The sequence below is a fragment of the Schistocerca cancellata genome, chromosome 10 (genome assembly GCF_023864275.1).
Source record: "Schistocerca cancellata isolate TAMUIC-IGC-003103 chromosome 10, iqSchCanc2.1, whole genome shotgun sequence".
Lineage (NCBI taxonomy): Eukaryota > Metazoa > Arthropoda > Insecta > Orthoptera > Acrididae > Schistocerca > Schistocerca cancellata.
Genome location: NC_064635.1, coordinates 205041124 through 205063833, shown reverse-complemented (window position 1 = coordinate 205063833; position 22710 = coordinate 205041124). Strand labels below are relative to the sequence as shown.

At 44.9% G+C, this 22710-nt stretch overlaps 1 pseudogene; it reads left to right on the top strand.

Moving 5' to 3' along the window:
• Positions 1-5995: 5995 nt before the first annotated feature.
• On the top strand, positions 5996-6113 carry LOC126107134 (5S ribosomal RNA; annotated as a pseudogene).
• Positions 6114-22710: the final 16597 nt, after the last annotated feature.

The window sequence follows — 22710 nt, the reverse complement described above, 5'->3', positions numbered from 1 at the left end:
GAACCGTATTTCCGCATCCGCACTGACAGGCCTGGCTGGGCAATGGACCCACCTTCTTCAGTGCGGATGCGGAAATACGTCCTACCTCCTGTGGGAATCTCAGAGTACTGAATATGGGGGAGGTGGACAGGGACTGCGGACAGATGGCGATCGGCCTGACGCGAGCCACGGCAGTGCGTGCTGCTGCGGAAACGCTGTGACCCGGATGGCGCAGTGGTTACCGCACTTGCCTACTAACAAGGGAACCTCCCCATCGCACCCTCCTCAGATTTAGTTATGAGTTGGCTCAGTGGATAGGCCTTGAAAAACTGAACACAGATCAATCGAGAAAACAGGAAGAAGTTGTGTGGAACTATGAAAAAAATAAGCAAAATTATTGAAATTGAGTAGTCCATGCGCAAGATATGCAACATCAAGGATAGTGTGAGCTCAGGAGCGCCCTGGTCCCGTGGTTAGCGTGAGCAGCTGCGGAACTAGAGGTCCTTGTTTCAAGTCCTCCCTCGAGTCAAAAGTGTAATTTTTTATTTTCAAACAATTATCAAAGTTCAGGCACTCACACATAATCAGCTTCCCTCTCCAAAATTCCAGGACATGTTCAGATTTGCTTGGACATATGCAGGATTTGACGGTCTACACACGGAAAAATTTGAAAACGTTAAAAATATGTTTTGACAGAGCACAGGGAAAACTGTGCGACTGTGAAAGTGTTGCATTCATTTGTTGCAGTTTATGTGACAAAATATTTTCATCACTTTTTTGGGAGTGATTATCACATCCACAAGAAAACCTAAATCGGGCAAGGTAGAAGAATCTTTTTACCCATTCGCCAAATGTACAAGTTAGGTGGGTCGACAACATATTCGTGTCACGTGACGCACATTCCGTCACCAGTGTCGTATAGAATATATCAGACGTGTTTTCCTGTGGAGGAATCGGTTGACCTATGACCTTGGGATCGAATGTTTTCGGTTCCCATTGGAGAGGCACGTCCTTTCGTCTACTAATCGCACGGTTTTTCGGTGCGGTCGGAAAACACAAACACCAAACTTATTACCGTGAACAGAGACGTCAATGAACCAACGGACAGATCATAACTTTGCGAAAATAAAGAAAGTAAACTTTTCACTCGAGGGAAGACTTGAACCAAGAACCCCTCGTCCCGCAGCTGCTCACGCTAACCACGGGACCACGCCACTCCGGAGCTCACACGATCCTTGATGTCCCCTATCTTGCTCATGGACTACTCAATTTCAATAATTTTGTTTATTTTTTTCATAGTTCCACACAACTTCTTCCTGTTTTCTCGATTGATCTGTGTTCAGTTTTTCAAGGCCTATCCACTGTGCAAACTTATAACTAAATCTGAGGGGGGTGCGATGGGGAGGTTCCCTTGTAAGCAGTAAGAACGGACACCAAAGATTCATATAATTTCTATCTGAATTGAGGCGACGGGAAGAACATTCTTCGAGCACTCGATGAATACTCAGCTGAGCCTATTTAAAGACTGACGAAGGAAGGTGTTTACAACGGTTAAAAAGATACATAGCTATTACATATAATTCCAGAGAAAGTAGGTGCTGTAACCAATAATTATGACTCTAGGTGTGTGTGAATAGTACATTTTTCGACGTGTCCTCTCATGCTGCTCCTTCCCCCACCCCTCCCAACCCGTTCACATATTTTCGTAGAAGCAGTATACATTTTTGGAAACACACGACTTACGGCTAGAAGACAGAAATACTATATTTTTGAAAGATTTTCTTCTAAAATTTGAGTTTTTTAAATAGTAAAATTCCATGAATTACGAAATTTACAGTCAAGACAAGATGTTGTTTACGTCGTATAAAAAATGGTTCAAATGGCTCTGAACACTATGGGACTTGACGTCTGAGGTCATCAGTCCCCTAGAACTTAGAACTACTTAAACCTAGCTAACCTAAGGACATCACACACATCCATGCCCGAGGCAGGATTCGAACCTACGACCGTAGCGGTCGCGCGGTTCCAGACTGAAGCGCCTAGAAACGCTCGGCCACACGGCCGGCTTACGTCGTATAGAAATAGAGCTTTCAAGTGTGGTAGGTCAGTCTGAAAAGAAATCTTTGTTAGTGATATTGAATCTTAGTGCGCTTGAGTTCCGTGAGGTTTGTTTCTGAATTTTTTTTTTGCAGGAAATATTTCTACACGAAATAGTTTTTATACAGTCGTATACTCCTACAGTTAACAACAACCACTTTTAAGCTATACTCTGAACAGTAAATTTCATAAAGTTACACCTCGAAAAATAAAAGTACGTATTTCATTCATATGTAGCTAATATATCAAGTGTGTGAGAGAAGTAAGTGAAGGAAGAAAAAGAACAGTATTTATGTTAGGGACGGTATCAGAGCAAATGTCGCCCTATTCGAACTTGCTAAGTAATGTTGAACAGTGAAACTCGCGGGCATTTTGCGATGTAAACCGGTAGTCCGTAGATCAGGTGGGGAGGTACATGGTTTATCAGAATCTCTCTCTCTCTCTCTCTCTCTCTCTCTCTCTCTCTCTCTCTCACACACACACACACACACACACACACACACACACACACACGTGCTCATCGTAATTAGAATAGTTTTAGTTAAATATTGTGCTATGAAAACTGAAGTAGGGTAGTTGTCTGCCGGTCATAGTGTTCTCCCGCAGCTGTTAGGAGGCCAAAGAAGCTATCTGGATGTGTCCAACACGCCTGCAACACTGCCTCAGGTCGTTGGGCGTTTTGAAAGAGCGGGAAGCAATCGCGGAACGCATCGAGCGGCAACCTTTGTCATGTTCAGACTTTCGTAGATTTATCCGTTAGGTCGCGTCCTACACGTAAGCGACAGAAGCTACAGAAGCGACCGACAGCGCGCAGCAGCTCCGGACGACGATACAGCACCGCAGGTATGGTTGCAGACGTGTGCTACGTGGGCGACGTCAGTGGCGCTGCCTGTTACCTGCTACAACTGGCGACGTTCGAATTCAAACGCGTTTGAATCTAGTCGCTGCAGCACGCGCTACGGAGAGCGACAGCCACGTGTCTTCTCGGCAACGCAGTGTAGTGAACGTGGCGGTAGCAATGGAATACTTATCATCCGATTTTAAGAAGTATTCGCTGAAAAAATTTGATTCTTCCGCATCTTACAGCTTGATATCTCTGCTCGATAAAGGTTTGAATTTATTTTATCTACCCGTCATAGTTACTGTGCTGCACGAAACTGAGTACATGGCTGCACGAAATTTTGTAAGAATTTGCAGAGGTAAAACCACATTGCATAGACTGTCCGTATAGTTCATTTAAGGCCATACATTATTGCGTATGAAGTGTAATCAATACATCTAAATTGTATTTAAAGTTGAGACAGGAATGACATCTCTCTTCATCCTTGAGATACTGGTTGTTATATCCGCGGACGAGTCTCTCGCGGTACGTCCGAATCCTTTCATGCGCTTAGGGAATCAAGTGGTCGTAAAAATCGTCGTATATGATAAACGGTTCAAGATATCGAAACGACGTTTGTTTGGAAATGACAGCACGCAGAAAGGACTATTTTATCGTACAATTAACACTCGATACGATTTCGTAAACGCGTGAGCAGAGCGGAAACAAGACTCCCTATAAATTACAGCACGAGGTTTCGTCCGAATTTTCATAGCCAAACAAAGGGAGAGAAACAGGTAAACGGGGTATCAAAGTGACCAACGTGAGGTGTAGTCCCGCATGAAAATATTTAACAGCTTGAAAGTAATCAGGGTAATTAAGGAAAACTTAATTAATGAGTTGAGTAAAAACTGAAATATTTCACGAAAAGTTGCTGTCAAGCTATTGCAAATGAAGTGTCAAAAAGTTCATCTATACAAGGCTTAGCTATTTTGGACAGAAAAAGATACATTGGTGCGGTATTTAAATGTCAAAATGGCTTCCTTCGATCAAGTACCAAAGTTGGATTTTCCCTCAGAACAGAAGACGTTGGGAAGGCAAAGGAGGTGTCAGTAAGGTCGTGCTTTCTGAATAAAACTTGAAAATAAAAAATGAAGGAAATCGGTCAAATATTTTGTCAAATGATATGTGTAAAAGAATTAAACAGATCAGAGAAGCGTTCTGTGTGCCTTCGGATGATGCTCGAAAACATGAATAGAAAATGAGGTTCATCAAACGTTTCCCTAATATTTTTTATTTCATACTTTTAGACAAATCGTTTCACAAAACGTTTGACTTTCTTTTCAAAAATTTTGTACGCTTTACTTTTACAGACTATTTACATTAACTGAAACGCTTGGCCTTAACACTGAACGCTTATGAATTACGTTCGCAACATCAAATATCTGTAAAATTTCATGGTCGTCCATTGTAATTTATTAGGAATTTAATGTGTGTGATATACGATGATAGGTGTGTACACACTTGAAGATGAAGTACTTTGGCAAGGCCTTATAAATATACTTAGCGATGCGATGTAAACAGTATACATAAAACGTAGTATACAGCATTGCATTAACTGAGTCAGTTAAAATATAGGAAATAACTGAGATCGACATCTTCTTAGGCGGTCACAAACCGGAAACTCTACCGTTAGATGACAGCTAGCTCTTGTTTCGTGTGCTCATTCTTTACGATTAGGGTACTCAGTAAATCGCATATATCGATTGTCAGAAGTTCTTGATCATGTAAAAACATTCGTCATTAATTTATTGACGAGATAGTCGAATGCTCCGTTGCTCATTCACGTGTGTTCGAAGAGTTTGTCTGGTGATCTTTGTAGTTGACGATATAAATTATGAAATTCTCCATGAAGATTTCCCCCCTTTGTAAATTTCATGCACAGCATTCATTTTCACTTTATTTTCCTAAGTGAAGCTAATTTTGTAGCCTTACTCTCCAGCTACAGTATTCTACAGTTTAGGGGCGGCGTTGTATGGAAACAGCAGATCGTCTCCAAGGAGCTGTCTTGTAGCGCGAGATAGTCGCTCGCACGCAGGACACGCGAACTCTTCGCCCGAGCTTGCTCCTTGTTGATGGAGCGTCGCGTATCCAGACGTCGCTCGCTGTCGTTCGCTTCTGACGCTTACGTAGGACACTGCCTTAGTGATTTCCGCTTTGTCTACCATCGCTTCCGTTCTGATACGTCCATCTGCGAGCACCGAAGCCTGCAATAGTCTTCCGATTCCCTGTTCTTCACAGAGGGGTGGTCAACCGCTTCGTACTTCAAAAATGGCTCTGACCTATGCTACTTAACTTCTGAGGTCACCAGCCGCCTAGAACTTAGACCTAATTAAACCTAACTAACCTAAGGACATCACACAGATCCATGCCCGAGGCAGGATTCGAACCTGCGACCGTAGCGGTCGCTCGGTTCCAGACTGTAGCGTCTAGAACCGCAAGGGCACTCCGGCCGGCCTTCGTTCTTCGTCATTCAGTGTTGTTTGACCACACTAGAACCCAAAAACATCGTTAACATACTGTGATGCATTACTGCACTTACAACAGGATCGACTGGTGTGCTATATTAAAAGAAACTGCTGTGTCTCTCCGCTCCAAGTAACCAATGATATATTTATTCCAATTACTGGTAATTTGAAGAAGCGTGCAATGGTGGAATCGATGAGAACTGTTGGTAAAGAATCACGAGCTGTACGGTTTGTTACCGCTAATAATTCTCATTTCAAACAGGCTTATTACACTCAGAGTTTTAGCGACAACCCGCATGGCACTATAAAAAATTTATTGCTTCACGCTGAGACTTTACGACCGTGAGAGAGCGACGCGAATAATTACGCCGAGAAATATACTAGCGTGAGCTAGCGATCGCTACCGACACCCATCCACACACACACCCCCACATCCATCCACCCACACACCCGCCCGCACACCCACTCACACACACACACACACACACACACACACACACACAATATTTCAGAATGCATTATCGGTGGGCAAATCCTGGACTCGGTTAAACCAGCGGTAGTAGCATTAATTGCCAACGGCCATGCCTCAGTGGTAACAGCGGTTCCCGTCAGATTACCGGAGTTAAGCGCTGTCGGGCTGGGCTAGCATTTGGATGGGTGATCATCCGGTCTACCGAGCGCTGTTGTCAAGCGAGGCAAACTGAGGAGCTACTTGATTTAGAAGTAGCGGCTCCGGTCTCGGAAACTGACATACGGCCGGGAGAGCGGTGTGCTGACCACATGCCCCTCTATATCCGCATCCGATGACGCCTCTGGCCTGAGGGTGACACGGCGGCCGGTCGGCGCCGTTGGGCCTTCCGAGACCAATTCGGACGCAGTTGCATTAATTTAGCCTCATACGTAGTCTGCTATGTAGAAAATTCGATGAGTTGTATGGCAAATGTCAGAAAATAAAAGCAATACATCGATCTTGGCGAACATAGGATCCTCACGCCATACTCTGCCGGTTACTCAGCATGGATTGTTGCTGCATTGTTCCCCTTCAGACGGAAAAACTGATTATGTCACGATACCCCATTTTATGATAGGGCTGCGCCATTTCGTTGTGGATACTCTAGTTCTTTGCTGGAATACTGTAGCAATGCGATTCCAGTGATTACTAGGACTGCAACCATGTAGCGGCAAACGAACAAAGGTTAAGTATTTGATTTGATCTTTTCGAGATGATAATTACGACTACCCCTGTTAGGTTATTTTTTAATGGTAAAACTTACTGAACAACTTAACAAGTTAACATTAGCAACCAATGCCATATTTTGCAAGAAATTAAAGGCCGTATTCAGAAAGGTAGAGCAGCCTTTTGTCAAATGAATTGTGTGTTCAATTGCTATGAGGTATCAGACGAAACAAAAGTAAGAAAACCGCGTTGTTATAGACGAGAGGCGATCAATAAGTAATGCAACAGATATGTTAATGAAAGAAGGTTCCTTGCATTCACGATTTCAATGCACCATTCTCTATTCTTTAACCTCAAAACCCTACGTTCCAACATAATCTCCGTTTCCAGAATGAGATTTTCACTCTGGAGCGGAGTGTGCGCTGATATGAAACTTCCTGGCAGATTAAAACTGTGTGGCGGACCGAGACTCCAACTCGGGGCCTTTGCCTTTCGCGGGCAAGTGCTCTACCAACTGAGTTTGGAAGGTAGGAGACGAGGTACTGGTGGAATTAAAGCTGTGAGGATGGGTCGTGAGTCGTGCTTGGGTAGCTCAGTTGGTAGAGCACTTGGCCGTGAAAGGCAAAGGTCCCGAGTTCGAGTCTCGGGCCGTCACACAGTTTTAATCTGCCAGGAAATTTCATAACCTCCGTTCAATGCGACGGTCCTACGCCATCTTAGTGGGAGGGCCTGCATCTAGAGTACCACTCTACTGGTCAACGTCTTGCCACACTAGCTACCTCCGCACCACCCACATACAGCTTCCCGCGGAAAGCGTCGTTCATTGGGCGAAACGGATGGAGCGAGATACAGGCTGTAGGGTCGATGACGACGAAGAGTCCAGTGAAGTTTTGTGAGCTCCTCTCGGGCGCGCATAATTGTGAGAGTCCTTGCATTGTCGTCGACAAATTAGTTTGCATTTTTGTGTCGACGAATACGCTGAAGACGTTTCTTCTTTTTCCTGAGAGTAGCACAATATACTTCGGAGTTGATCGGTGCACCATTAGGGGATACATCAAACAGATTGACACCTTCAGAGTCCCAGAAGCCCGTGTCTGTGACTTTACCGGTTGATGGTCTTGCCTTGAACTTTTTCTTCGGAGGTGGTGTGGCGCCATTCCATAGATTGCCGTTCGGGTTCCCGTTCGAAGTTATGAACCTGTGTTTCATCGCCTTTGACGATGTTCGATAGAAAAATTGTCACTGTAAGCCTCGCAACGAGCAAGCAACTCCTCACAGATGGTCATTCGCTGCTCTTTATGGTCTTCTGTTAGACGGCACAACTTTGGGCACCCCAACTGGTGGAGGCGTGTGCTAGCTCTAGCAACAGAGACGTGCGGTTATGCAGCGAGTGACTGACTGTGGTCCGCCAGTCACTTCGAATGAGAGTGTCCGCGCGTTCCACCGCTGCAGGAGTCACGACTGTGCGCGGCCAGCCAGCACGTGGGGATCGGACAGGTGTGTGCGACCTCGCGATGATAACTGACGCCTCGCCCAACGACTCACCGTGCTTTTGTTCACTGCCCGATCTCCGTAGACATTCTGCAAGCGCCTTTGAATATCGGGGATGCTCTGGTTTTCCGCCAAAAGAGTCTCAATGACCCCCTCTCTGCTCGCAACACAGCACCGCTACAGACGCCATTTTGAAAGCTACGTGCACAGCCGCCACCTATCGGAACTTCATGAAACTATAGCGGCTGAAGTGGGAATGTTCTACGATGTCCCGCAGCAACCGAAATTTGCTGAGAAAAATTTTTTGTTGCATTGTTATTGAACGCACCTTTTCTGTGCCTTTGGGATCTAGACGTTGGCCGAGACGACTTGCAAACGACTTACGGGGGGTAGGACGTCAAACGGGCCTTCTTGGAGCAGGAGAGACACCACAGGACATTTTAATTTCCACTGTCTATACTTTTATGAATAAATTCATAAAACTTTAACAGCATGACCAGGAAGGATTCAGATTTCACAGTCGTAGCAGTGCAAGTTCAAAAACATAACAAAATAATTTTTTTTACATGTGAAAGTTCATCATTTTTTTCACTTCTATTGGCTGTATTTGTTGCTATATGTACACGTTTCTTCATAAGTAAGAGAGATTCTTCGATGAATTTTGCACAGGATACAAACCATACTTACAGGTGTATGAAACTCTAGAAATTATTAATTTATGAAAAAATGAATGTGCTGTTATTAAACTTCATGTTTAGAAAAAACTCAAATTTTATAGTTAATTATCTCAATATTTACCACAGTTTTTAATAGATTCGGAAAATTCTAGAGTTTCATACACCTGTAAGTGTGGTTTATACGCTGTGCAAAATTCATCGAAGAATCTCCCTTACTTATGAAGAAAAGTGTACCTATAGCAACAAATGCAGCCAATGGTAAGTGAAAAAAAGGTGGAATACAAATGTAAAAAAATTATTTTCTTATATTTTTTAACTTCCACCACTACAAGTGTAAATCCTGAATCCTCCCTGGTCATGCTGTTAAACTATTATCAATTTATTTTTAAAAGTATAGACAGTGGAAATTAAAATGTCCTGTGGTGTCTCTCCTGCTCCAAGTCGTCCTGTTTGACGTCCTAGACCCCTTAAGGCATTTGAAATGTGGCTGTACAGGAGAATCGTAAGAATGCCGTGGACAGAAGAAATTACTAACAACGACATTCTCCGCAAAATAAGAAAAAGAAAATAAGTCCTAAACACAGTAAAATGAAGAAAACTACAATATCTGGCCAATGTAATGAGTGGAAACGGGTGTAAACTGTTACGAAATTTTCTTCAAAGAAAGATACCTGGTAAATGAGGACATTTTAGAAGAGGAAGAACATCTTAGTGCGAAAACGTAGGACATGGGAAAAGTTTTTTAACTAGCTAATGTAATATACCTATGACAGACATCTGGAACGGGCAAGTCCTGGCAGCCGGGAGCTACCGAGCGGTTAGAACTAAAGTGGTCCAGTGTAGGTTCTAATTACCGTACGCAGCGAAACGTGGTAGATATTCAAACGCGTTAATGCGGAAACGATTTACGCTGGTTCGAATGGCTCTAAGCACTATGGGACTTAACAGCTGAGGTCATCAGTCCCCTAAACTTAGAACTACTTAAACCTAATTAACCTAAGCACATCACACTCATCCATGCCCGAGGCAGCATTCGAACCTACGACCGTAGCAGCCGCGTGGTTCCGGACTGAAGCGCCTAGAACCGATCGAATTACCGCTAAAAAAAAAAAAAAAAATGGCCAACAAGTGCGGCCGCGCGGGATTAGCCGAGCGGTCTAAAGCGCTGCAGTCAAGGACTGTGCGGCTGGTGCCGGCGGAGGTTCGAGTCCTCCCTCGGGCATGGGTGTATGTGTTTGTCGTAAGGATAATTTAGTTTCAGTAGTGTGTAAGCTTAAGGACTGATGACCTTAGCAGGTAAGTCCCATAACATTTCACATACATTTTTTTGGCCAACAGGTGCAAATCTGGCGGCCGGCCGCTGTGGCCGAGCGGTTCTAGGCGCTTTAGTCCGGAACCGTGCGACTGCTACGGCCGCAAGTTCGAATCCTGCCTCAGGCATGGATGTGTGTGATGTCCTTAGGTTTGTTAGGTTTAAGTAGTTCTAAGTTCTAGGGGACTAATGACCTCAGCAGTTGAGTCCCATAGTGCTCAGAGCCATTTGAACCATTTTGAATAATTACCGGCCATAGTGCACCTCTGTGAATAGCTGCACTTCACGTATTGCCTCCCGGTATTAAGCGTTGCTGTATGAGAGTAATATGTAGCGAAACCTAAGAAAATCCGGAACGTGAATGTTGTCCTGGTGTTGTGAGTCACTTCAGAAGTGTTTGTGACTTAGACTGAAGGATGCGACGAAGGCGCTGATAAATCAGGCCGGTGTCTTTTTATCACAGCGCGAAGCGCGATAGCCCACTGTGCGGGCTACCGCAAGCCTTCCGCACTAACGCACCGATAACGGCTGGGCGCGGTCATTCGAGCGCCGCCCTGTGAGGTGAGCTCTCTGAGCGGCTGAGTAACGGTGCCTCCGGCCGCCTTTCGGGTCCACGGTCTCGTCGCGCGGTGTCCCAGTCGAGACCACGGCCACACTCAATGCACTACGTACTGGCTGCCACCAGAACGCAACGCACTAGTTTACAGATTTACTAGAAAACGTTTGTTGGAACTTTCTCATTTTGAGAACACAGAGGGAGCAATCTGTTTTACTTGCTAAACACATTTTAAAGGAAAGATCTCATAAACGTATCTTCGTCTAAAATATCAGCTTCCGACAGACTTTGCTGTCATCTTCAGGTCTTTAAAACGTTTCGCAACATAAAATTTTTTAAGACCTGAAGATAACGGCGATGTCTGTCGAAACTGGTTGTTTTAAATAAAGAAATATTTATGCGATCTTGGCTTTAGAATTCTGTAGGTAGGAATTGTTGATTGGGTTGATCTTTAGCTCTACTGCACTATCGAATGAGTGCAACTTCTCTTTGACCCGCTAGATAGGGTTTAACTTGCCAGTACCCGAAGTGTACAGGGACAGTGGCATGTCCGCATTTGTATATAAGTCGTATCGCGGAGCCATTGGTTCCCGGAGCTGTCTTGTTTAGTAGCGTTATTTCCTCGTTTCTGTGTACTCTTCTCGCCCTCTTTCGTATATACTTGTAATGGTCAACACGCATGTACAGGGTGTTACGGAAAGGTACGGCCCAACTATCAGGAAACATTCCTCACACACAAAGAAAGAAAATATGTTATGTGGACATGTGTCCGGAAACGCTTACTTTCCATGTTAGAGCTCATTTTATTACTTCTCTTCAAATCACATTAATCATGGAATGGAAACACACAGCAACAGAACGTACCAGCGTGACTTCAAACACTTTGTTACAGGAAATGTTCAAAATGTCCTTCGTTATCGGATACATGCATCCACCCTCCGTCGCATGGAATCCCTGATGCGCTGATGCAGCCCTGGAGAATGGCGTATTGTATCACAGCCGTCCACAATACGAGCACGAAGAGTCTCTACATTTGGTACCGGGGTTGCGTAGACAAGAGCTTTCAAATCCCCCATAAATGAAAGTCATGAGGGTTGAGGTCAGGAGAACGTGGAGGCCACGAAATTGGTCCGCCTCTACCGATCCATCGGTCACCGAATCTGTTGTTGAGAAGCGTACGAACACTTCGACTGAAATGTGCAGGAGCTCCATCGTGCATGAACCACATGTTGTGTCGTACTTGTAAAGGCACATGTTCTAGCAGCACAGGTAGAGTATCCCGTATGAAATCATGATAACGTGCTCCATTGAGCGTAGGTGGAAGAACATGAGGCCCAATCGAGACATCACCAACAATGCCTGCCCAAACGTTCACAGAAAATCTTTGTTGATGACGTGATTGCACAATTGCGAGCGGATTCTCGTCAGCCCACACATGTTGATTGTGAAAATTTACAATTTGATCACGTTGGAATGAAGCGTCATCCGTAAAGAGAACATTTGCACTGAAATGAGGGGGGCGGCACCGGCGGCCGAACCGCACAATAACCCTGGGTTCGGTGTGGGGCGGCGGAGGGGTGAAGTGGACTGCGGTAGTCGTCGTGGGGTTGTGGACCACTGCGGCGGGGACGGAACCTCTCCGTCCTATCAACGTCCCCGGTTAACATACAGTACAGTACAATACAATCCTCTCGTGCCAAGAAATCCTCCACATGCACTGTTTGATGCGGCAGAGCATTGTCACCCATAAAAACGATGTCAGGACCCAGAACACCCGCGAAAAGACGCACACGGGAGTGGAGTATTGGGTCAAAGTAATGTTGACGGGCGAGTGTTCCGTGCTTGAAGCCTACCCACACCATAACACCTGGACCAACAAACCGATCATGTACGGCAGTGTCAATAGGCGCATTGCGTGTTCGGACTCCTTGCCATCCGACGTTGTCGAATATGGCCGTTTCGGTGGCCCAGGCGTCGGGGTGTGGAAGGACATAGTGTTGCGTGGGCGTGTTGGCCTCCAACACGGTACTCTCAGTGGTCAGAATCGTTGTAACACACTTCCTCCCCATGTGCGTCTGTTTTTTTTCTATTTCTTTTTATTAAAAAGAAAAAGCAGAATAATTTCCTTGAAAATAAACAAGTGCGAATTCTCTCTATTATGATGACTAAAAATATGCGACAGACCTGATAATTCTCGTTGCATATGTACTTGGTAAAGATGCATGCTTCGGAGTAGGTATTAAAATCCATGGAGAAGAAATAAAAACTTTGACGTTTGCCCATGGCATTGTAATTCTGTCAGAGACAGCAAAGGACTTGGAAGAGCAGTTGAACGGAAAGACGGTGTCCTGAAAGGAGGATATAAGATGAACATCAACAAAAGGAAAACGAGGATAATGGAATGTAGTCGAATTAAGTCGGGTGATGCTGAGGCAATTAGATTAGGAAATGAGACACTTAAAGTAGTGAAGGAGTTTTGCTATTTGGGGAGGAAAATAACCGATGATGGTCGAAGTAGAGAGGATATAAAATGTAGACTGGCAATGGCGAGGAAAGCGTTTCTGAAGAGGAGAAATTTGTTAACATCGAGTATAGATTTAAGTGGTAGGATGTCGTTTCTGAAAGTATTTGTATGGAGTATAGCCATGTATGGAAGTGAAACGTGGACGGTAAATAGTTTGGACAAGAAGAGAGTAGAAGCTTTCGAAATGTGGTGCTACAGAAGAATGCTGAAGATTAGATGGGTAGATCACATAACTAATGAGGAGGTATTGAATAGAATTGGGGAGGAGTTTGTGGCACAACTTGAGAAGAAGAAGAAGGGACCGGTTGGTAGGACATGTTCTGAGGCATCAAGGGATCACAAATTTAGCATTGGAGGGCAGCGTGGAGGGTACAAATCGTAGAGGGAGACCAAGAGATGAATACACTGAGCAGATTCAGAAGGATGTATGTTGCAGTAAATACTGGGAGATGAAGAAGCTTGCACAGGATAGTTTAGCATGGAGAGCTGCATCAAACCAGTCTCAGGACTGAAGAACACAACAACAACAACATGTTAATGGTAGCTGTAACTACATGGCTTTTAATTTGGAGATTTTTTATGATAAATACAATCGGTTTATCCGGTATGACGCTATCTGTCGTGTACAGTTTGATTTTATCAAGTAAATATGAATCACGTCGTATGTACGGGGTGACAATTGTTGAACGGTATGAAATAGTATCGCCATAACTTCTCAACGGTTTGCGTTAGGACGTTCAGACCGCACGGCTGACCGCAGGGCATGACGGCAATTACTGTACACATGCATGGTTTGGTTTAGCGACGAAGCCCACTTTCATTTGGGTGGGTTCGTCAATAAGCAAAATTGGCGCATTGTGGGGACTGAGAATCCGCATTTCGCGATGGAGAAGTCACTTCACCGTCTACGGGTGACTGTGTGCTGTGCAGTGTCCAGTCACGGAATAATCGGTGCGATATTCCTTGATGGCACTATGACAACCGAACGGTACGTGAAGGTTATGGAAGATGATGTCATCCCCATTATTCAAAGATGCCCAGATTTCGACAAGATGTGGTTCATGCAACACGGAGCTCGACCCCATCGAAGCATGAGAGAGTGTGATGTCGTGCAGAAACACTTTGGAGACCGCATTCTGACTCCTGTGATGCGCAGTGGCCACTGTCATGGCCCTCGATTGGCCGCCATATTCCCCGGATCTCAACACACGCGATTCTTCCTTGTGTGGCTGGGGATGTACAGTAGTAACCCCAAAACAATTGCTGAGCTGAAAACAGCTATTCAGGAGGTCGTCCACAGCATCGATTTTCCGACACTTTAGCATCGCAAATGATGGCAGGCGTATCGAATAGCCGGCCGGTGTGGCCAAGCGGTTAAAGGCGCTACAGTCTGGAACCGCGTGACCGCTACTGTCGCAGGTTCGAATCCTGCCTCGGGCATGGATGTGTGTGATGTCTTTAGGTTAGTTGGGTTTAAGTAGTTCTAAGTTCTAGGGGACTGATGACCTTCAAAGTTAAGTCCCATAGTGCTCAGAGCCATTTTTTGCGTATCGAATATATCATAACATAAGTTCAAAATGGTTCAAATGGCTCTGAGCACTATGGGACTTAACTTCTGAGGTCATCAGTCCCCTAACCAAGCTAAGGACATCACACACATCCATGCCCGAGGCAGGACTCGAAACTGCGACTGTAGCGGTCACACGGTTCCATACTGAAGCGCCAAGAACCGCTCGGCCACTGCATCCGGCCATAACCTAAGTCCGAATATCTATAGTGGCTTTTACATGTTCAATGAAGTGTGTGTACACCATAGTTTGTAAGTAATTTACGTTTTTTTCATATAGTTAAATAATTATCACACACTATATTTCACATTACATTGGTGTTATCTTCTTGACACGTAATAAAGTTCTTGAAGTATTTCACCTACGTCACTACAGACACAGCTAGGAAATAAGTACCGTAAATGTCTCCAGTTACTAATAAACGGCGTGCGGGATTAGCCGAACGGTCTGAGGCGCTGCAGTCACGGACTGTGCGGCTGGCCCCGGCGGAGGTTCGAGTCCTCCCTCGGTCATGGGTGTGAGTGTTTGTTCTTAGGATACTTTATGTTAAGTAGTGTGTAAGCTTAGGGACTGATTACCTTAGCAGTTAAGTCCAATAAGATTTCACACACATTTGAACATTTTTACTAATAAACAGTATGTTGGGCTGGCGTTTCTTCGGGTTATGTTGGTCGTCGATAATTGTCGTTCTGCTCTGAAATTTCGTACTCAGTTGCCACAAGGAGCCAGCGAAAAGCGTCAATCGAAATGTGTGCTACGTTTCGGAATAATTCAATGGAAAGCCGGAGCTGTAAGTCATTGTTAAGTGCAGTACTTCCGCCTATCTGATGTTTAGTTACAGTCAGAGACGTTGAGATTCTTCTTTTGGTTCGCCATTCTGCGTACTTTGTTAAAAACAGTGCGCTCGCCGTGCAAAATAATCCACAATCAGCACCAGAGTTCTGCGTCCTAGCTATAACTACATAGTGTTGTATCCGGTGTGCCAATTATTTCACTTAATGAAACGAATAACGCACCGTTCATAATCTTTTGTAGATGGCTCCACTACTGCATCGGTTACAGAACAACAGTTGTAGTAGACAGCCAACCATTTGCAGAAGGTGGTGGCTTTCAAATACCATTTACCATGGTTCCGACGGATTTAAAACCGCCTGCCTGAAAAGGACGAGTGATTGCTAATGCGAAGCTTGTTGTCCTTCTGAAGAATATGGGTTTTAATCTGTCGAAACCGTGGTAAAGGTTATCTGCAAATCACCGTTATTGCAATTAGTTGGCCGTCTATTACACCTGCTGCTCTGTAACCGATGCAGTAGTGCAGCCATGATCAAAAGATTGTGATCGCCGCGTTATTAGTTTCAGTAACTGGAATAACTGGCACACAGGATACAACACTATGCACTGATGTTGTTGTGGTCTTCAGTCCTGAGACTGGTTTGATGCAGCTCTCCATGCTACTCTATCCTGTGCAAGCTTCTTCATCTCCCAGTACCTACTGCAGCCTACATCCTTCTGAATCTGCTTAGTGTATTCATCTCTTGGTCTCCCCCTACGATTTTTACCCTCCACGCTGCCCTCCAATACTAAATTGGTGATCCCTTCATGCCTCAGAACATGTCCTACCAACCGATCCCTTCTTCTCGTCAAGTTGTGCCACAAACTCCTATTCTCCCCAATTGTATTCAATACCTCCTCATTAGTTATGTGATCTACCCATCTAATCTTCAGCTTTCTTCTGTAGCACCACATTTCGAAAGCTTCTATTCTCTTCTTGACCAAACTATTTATCGTCCATGTTTCACTTCCATACATGGCTACACTCCATACAAATACTTTCAGAAATGACTTCCTGACACTTAAATCTATACTCGATGTTAGCAAATTTCTCTTCTTCAGAAACGCTTTCCTTGCCATTGCCAGTCTACATTTTATATCCTCTCTACTTCGACCATCATCAGTTATTTTGCTCCCCAAATAGCAAAACTCCTTTACTACTTTAAGTGCCATTCCCTTATCTAATTCCCTCAGCATCACCCGACTTAATTCGACTACATTCCATTATCCTCGTTTTGCTTTTGTTGATATTCATCTTATATCCTCCCTTCAGGACACCGTCCATTCCGTTCAACTGCTCTTCCAAGTCCTTTACAATGTCATCGGCGAACCTCAAAGTTTTTATTTCTGCTCCACGGATTTTAATCCCTACTCCGAACTTTTCTTTTGTTTGCTTTACTGCTTGCTCAATATATGTAGTTATAGTTCCATGAATTTACCAATTTCAATTGTGACTCGCTGGTAGTCATAGCATACTACCGTTTTCTCGTTTTGTGAAGCGTACATATTTAGATTTCTGAACACTGTAAGTAAGTAGCTGCTCCTTTCACTACTTCACACATACATTCATTCAGATCTTGGTAAGATTCCACACTTTCTTTCAGGCTGTACTTTGCTGTAGGTATCTGCATCATCTGCGGAAAGTGTGAGGTTACTATTAATACTGGCCGCAAGTCCGGGAGAGGCCGGAGGAGAACGCGACGTAACGAGCAAAGCCTGTTAGCGCGAGTGATAGTGAACACTGGCGAACGCTCGTTCGCTCTTCTCCGCTTTCATTCGTTCCGGTGTGAGCCGGGCTCCCTCCCAGTTAACCTGCCCCCGGCTGCGCCCTCCGCCAGCCACTCGCGCCGCGTTCCAGCGCCTCGCGGGCCCCGCCGCCGGGCGTGGAGGCGTGGGCCGGAGCGGCCGCCGGCCTCGCCCTCCTCCAGCTGACGCGGCCTGGAGAAATCGTGCCGGTGCGGGTGTGCGCGGCTCGCCCGCCGCTTTCTCCGCCTCTCACCGCACACCCCCCGGCAGGGCAGCAGCGCGCCGGCACACCAGGGGGCCGCGGGCGTATTCTTAGCGCCGCCCTCGGGCACGGCTTCCCGTCTCCCAGCACGACCCCCAACCAACTCGAGTTCTCTACACACGTCTAGACAGCGTCATATCTCCCCTGCTGCGGTTACAGCTGACCACGGTCATCTTCGTGGATCCTGTAACATAATTTCTACATCTGCATCCACACCCTCCAAACTGCGGTGAAGAGCGTGGCAGAGAAAATGTCCCTTTGTAAACCGGCTTGTTGTCGTAAAAAAATTATTGATGAACCTTTTTACAAAATTACTTCAGTCACCTTCAAAATACTCTCCATTACATGCGATGCACTTGTCAAATCTCTTTTCCACTGTTGGAAGCATGTTTGGAACTCCTGAAGTTTGATATTGTCCAGTGCCCTTTGCGAAGCTGTTTTTACCGCCTCCACATCGTCATAACGCCCCCCCCCCCTTTAGCGTTTTTTTCATTCGTGGAAATAGGAAAAAATTGCACGGGGCTAGGTCCGGCGAATACGGAGAGTGGGGAACGACAGACCACCTCTGAGATGCCAAATAGTGGGTCACTCGTAAGGCCGTGTGTGCTGGAGCGTTGTCATGATGCAGAAACCGGTCACCTGATCGCCAAAGTTCCGGTCGTTTCCTCCTCACATCCTCTCGCAGACGCCTTAAAACATCCAAGGAAAAGTGCTGGTTAACAGTCTGGCCAGGGGGTACGAATTCACGATGCACAATTCCACGAACATCAAAATAGACAATGATCATCGTCTTCACACTTGACCTCACTTGCCTTGCTTTTTTCTACGAGTGGCAGCGCCATCGGAGTCCGGTTTCTTTTGGATCCCCCCTCGTACATATTAGGCCACTTTCCCCTTTCATTAGAGCTGTAAAACTACCGTAGGCTATCTATCATACGAGGGTAATCCCAAACTAAGGTCTCCCATTTTTTTATAAGTACATAGACCTGTTCATTTCTGCAATGGTTTACATCAGTTTACAGCTTGAACATTTAGCTATTTTTCGTCATAAACAGCGTTTCTGTCGATGCATTTTTGTAGGTGCTGTGGCAATTTTTTGTATGCCCATGTCATACCAGCTCGTCGCCACCCTGTTCAAAAAGTTACGAACCTATTGTTCCACCTCGTCGTCGGAGCTGAATGGCTTTCCGGCCAAATATTCCTTTAGCCTAGGGAACAGGTGATAGTCACTGGGCGCCAAGTCACGACTATAGGGTGGGTGGGTCATTATGTTCCAATGAAACTCGTTGCCGCATGTGGTCCTCAGTCAGCATGCGTGGCACCGATCTTGCCCACACTTTCCTTTACTTCAATGTTTCAGTTACAATTCTGTGAGCGGTGCTTCGGCAAACCTCAGGAACCAACGTGCAGAGATCATCCAGGGTGATCCGCCGATCTTCACTCATGCTTTGCTCAACCTTCAACACTCTCTTCTCAGAAATTGTCGGTCTCCCGCTCCTTTGTTCGTCGTAGATTTCGGTCCGACCAGCTGCAAACTCTCTGCACCACTTTTTCACATCCATCCACGACTCAATCGGCGCAGTGCCCTTTGCGTTCAAAAACCGAATCACTGCGCGCAATTCGCACTTGGCGGTAACATCCAACGGGAGCTCCATTCTCAGTGGCTGCCAAGCCAATGCTGAGCGCCTCAGAGCGGCGTGCGCATGTTTACACACAGCGCGTGAAGCACTCTTCACAACAGTGTGACCAACTGCCACACAAACAGAGTTCTGTACTTATAAAAAATTAGGAGACCTTACTTTTGGGATTACCCTCGTAAGTATACGTAGATTACAGTAGCTTTTCTAGTAGCTTTGGTCAGTTAAAGTCGTACCCGCGTTACCTATACATTGGGTGTGTTGCATACCCATAGGGCGTTATATAATAACGATCGCTTTTTTTACATATACGACAAGTGTGTTACTGGAGTCCCCTAAAAACCTGAAGCAGTGGACTATCTAGAAACTGAGTGAGTGTACCTGTGGAATATTTTTGTTTTGCATAGTTATACTCGTGGCTCTCACTTAACAAAATGTTCAAATGTGTGTGAAATGTTATGGGACTTAACTGCTAAGGTCATCAGTCCCTAATCTTACACACTACTTAACCTCAATTATCCTAAGGACAAACATACACACACCCATGCCCGAGGAAAGACTCGAACCTCCGCCGGGACCAGCCGCACAGTCCATGGCTGCAGCGCCTCAGACCGCTCGGTCTTACTTAACAATAAACAGTATGTATAGCAAAATAGAAATTTCCAGTCTTTGATTCAGGTTTTATAGGAAACTTGTTGATTTGTGATGTGAAAGAGATGGATTTTGCTAGTAAAAATAAGAAAAACGATACAGATTTATCATATAGCGCTCCTCAACAAAGAGCTAAAAAGAAACGCAAAACAAAAATGTATCTAACATCACTTCAATAGTTCGTCCAGTTTGTGTAAAACATATTTCTCTTATTCACGAACAGCTTAAGAATTTATCAGTAATAACAGGAAACTATTGATATATATATAAAGTGCATGTAAAACTGTAACTGCATCAAAAGTAATTGATTTGATTACATAAACGAGCAGAAATTAGTCCATCAATTAATTTTAATACTTGGAAATGCCATTTATGTTCTCTGAGGATATAAAATACACGATGGACTAACACTCAGAGATGGGCTGCTGTAATTACGTGCAAAACAAACAACCAAACCAAAAAAAAAAGAAAGATAAGTTGTCGGCTCTCTGTTTCTCTCTTACACATCACTTATGTTGCTTCCCTGCCAGTGCTGCCAATACCACCGGTAATCCAACCATTCCCTACGTCATTTATATAGTGTACTGATATATATATATATTAAATAAATTTATCAGAGGTTGTACGGACCCCTATTGATACACAAAACAGGTAACAACACTGTTCCAGAAGCAACGAAAAAAGCATGCCAAATTTAAAAGAATGCAGAAACCCAAAATTGACGAAGTTTTGTGGAAGCTCCAAATTTATCGTAGGCTTCAGTACGAGATGTTTTAATGGTTTCCATAACGAAACTTTGTCCCGAAATCTGGCAGCAGACACAAAGAGAGCCTGTTGATATGTAAAGTACACCGGCGGCAACAAGCAATCAATACCCCTTCGCTGTGCGATCACAATAGTAATGCCACTGGCGACAGTGCCACTAAAGCAGACTTCCTTACATAATTTTCCGAAATTCCTTCACCAAAGAAGACGAAGTAAATATTTCAGAATTCGTGTCAAGAACAACTGCAAACATGAATAACTTAAAGCTGCATATCGTCAGTGTTGCGAAGCAGCTTAAATCAGGTCAAAAACAACAAGGCCTCCGATTCAGATTGTTTACCAGTCAGGGTCCTTTCAGAGTATGCTGACGCGATAACTTCGTTAGCAATCATACACAACTACTCGCTTGTCGATGTATCCGTACCTGAAGTCTGCAAAGTTTCGACGCCACACCAGTAACGAAGAAATGAAATAAGAGAGTATTCTGCTGAATTACGGACCCATATCACTAACATCTATTTGCAGTAGCATTTTTGGATGTATACTGTGGTCCAACGTTATTAATTACGGCGTGCCGCGCGGGGTAGGCGGGGTAGCCGAGCGGTTTGGGGCGTCTTGTCACGGTTCGCGTGGCTGCCACCCCCCCCCCCCCCCCCTCCCCACCGAGGTTCGTGTTCTCCCTCGGGCATGGCTGTGTGTGTTGTCCTTAGCATAAGTTAGTTTAAGTTACATTAATTAGTGTGTAAGTCTAGGGAGCGATGACCTCAGCAGTTTGGTCCCATAGAATCTTACCACAAATTTCCAGTTACCGCGGAAAAAATGATTTATTGACAATCGGCCAAAACGGATTCAGAAAATACCGTTCCTGTGAAACACAACTAGCTCTTTAGTCTCACGAAGTAATGGGTGCTGCGGACAGGAGTAGTCAAATTAATTTCATAATTTCAGACTTCCAGAAGGCTTTTGCCACCGTTCCTGACAAGCGACTTAAATTGCGTGCCTACGGATTATCGTCTCAGTTGGTGGCAACATTCGTTAGTTTCTGTCAGAAAGTTCACAGTAGCTGATGGAAAGTGAAGGAGTAAAACAGGAGTTTCGCAAAGACCCTCTGCAGTTGCTGAGCTACGTAGACGATTTAAGAGACAATCTGAGCAGTCCTCTTCGCTTGTTTGCAGATGATGCTGTCATTCACTCTGTAGTAAAGTCATCATAACATCAGTAGCAAGTAGCAAATGATACAGGCAAGGTATCTGTATGGTCTGAAAAGTGGCAATTGACTCTAAATAATGAAAAAGTGAAGTCGCCCATATGAGTCCTAAAAGAAATCCGGCAAATCTCGGTTACACGGTACATCACACAAATCCGTCGGCTGTAAATTCAACTAAATACTTAGGTATTACAGTTAAGAATAACTTCAGTTGGGACGATCATATAGATGATGATGTGGGGAAACCAAACCAAAGGCACAGATTTATTTGCGGAACATTCAGAAAGTGTAACAGGTCTACTAAAGAGACAGCTTACACTATGTTTGTCCGCCCTCTTCTGGGGTACTGATGTGCGGTGTAGAATCCGCAGCACATAGGATTGACGGAGAACATTGCAGAATTCAAAGAAGGGTAGCTTGTTTTGTATTGTCGTGAAATAGGGGAGATAGTGTCACTGATGTGATACGCGATTGGAGTCGCAATCATTTATAGAAAGGTGTTTTTCGTTGCAGCGGGTCTTCTCATGAAATATCAATCTCCGACGTTCTTCTCCGAATGCGAGAATATTTTATTGACGCCAACCTAGATAGGGATAAATGGTCACCGCAATAAAATAAGAACCGCGCGAGTAGCCGCTCGGTATGAGGCGCCCTGCCACGGTTCATGGTTCGCAGGGTCGGTCCCCCCCCCCCCCCCCCCTCTTGGAGGTTCGAGTCCTCCCTCGGGGATGATTGTGTGTGTGTGTGTGTGTGTGTGTGTGTGTGTGTGTTGTCCTTAGCGTAAGTTAGATTAAGTAGTGTGTAAGCCTAGGGACCGATTACGTCAGCGGTTTGGTCCCATAGGAACTTCCAAAAAGTTCCAAATAAAATAAGAGAAATTAG